Source organism: Suricata suricatta, chromosome 8, assembly GCF_006229205.1.
Source record: "Suricata suricatta isolate VVHF042 chromosome 8, meerkat_22Aug2017_6uvM2_HiC, whole genome shotgun sequence".
Classification (NCBI taxonomy): Eukaryota; Metazoa; Chordata; class Mammalia; order Carnivora; family Herpestidae; genus Suricata; species Suricata suricatta.
The window spans coordinates 59801480-59802762 of NC_043707.1; positions in this window are offsets into that span (position 1 = coordinate 59801480).

A 1283-nucleotide genomic window follows, 5' to 3' on the forward strand; every position below is an offset into this window, starting at 1 on the left:
CAGTAAAAATCCCTTTCACTAAAAACATAAACAGTGAAGTATGAGAAACACCCGTGAGAATCCCTACCCTTAGAGATTAACCCAAGAAGGGGAGAGGCATTACCCCATTGCTACGTAGGTTACCTCGGAGGCCCTGGTTGCATGTGGATCGGTGGCCAGGGCTGGGTGGGACTTTTACCGACTTTGTGTGTGGGGCTACAAATTCTATGTTAAGAGGTGGGGAAACCTGTCAAGTCTGCTCGGGTCGCAGGTGGAAAATGTATGTATATGATCAGACTTGATAGCATATATATAAGGAAAGAGAAAGCAAAGGCATAGATTTTTAAATTTGATTATATTCCTATTCCCCTAACGGTGGAGAGATGAGGTCTGGTAAAATAAGGGGCCAATGTGAAGCAGATTAAGAGTTAGAGCAGCTGGGGAAGGAGTACCTTCATTCTCTGTAGAACAGTTTTGGTCCAGGAGTGATTTATTGTAATGAAAACAAAATGAACAAACAAAAAGAAAAAACTAGCTCATTAAGGATGTGGAAAGAATTCTGATGGAAAAATCTATTTAGAAACATCTGTCAAAAAATTTTCAGAAAATTTTACTGAAAAAAAAAATTAAATAAAAGCATTTAGTAGATTCATGTACCCCGCAAGTGATATCTTTGGTCTAAGAATTATTTGATTCAATTATGTAATGAATGTAACTTTATTCCTTTTTAAGTGGATGTTTTTAATTTGTGAAACAAAGTCAGGTTTATACAAAGTTGGGCTCAGTGTTTGGTAAAGCTTATATTCTCATCATTGGTGCTGTCTGTCTGGTGGCAGTGATTTGAAGGATGAGGTACAATTCCTGGCTGGGATTTCTGAAGTCAGAACAGGAATGACTTCAAAGTTCTCAAATGCTCAAATGATATGTCGGGAGTAGAAGAAAAACTATTAGTTGTGTTAGTTATCCAGGTATTGGTATTATTTAAAATAGCAGAGAATAGGATCCGAGGAGTTGGATGGGATGGGAAAGAGAAAGAAGGCTGCTAGAAGAAGTAGAAGGTGGACCAGATGTGTGTGTGTGTGGGAGCTTTGGGCAGCCCGAGGTCCGGCAGCTGGGAGGAGTGTTCCTGGGGGCAGGGAGCCAGGGGGAGGAGGGGCAGAATGGTGCTGCCTCCTGGAACACCCGGCTTGGACACACCCCTTAGAGACACACTCAGGGTTTCCTAGGAGATTCATGTGCCAACTTTTTCAATAATGGCTTAAAAGTTAGCGTCCTACTTCTTAGAACTCAAGCACTTTACCAAA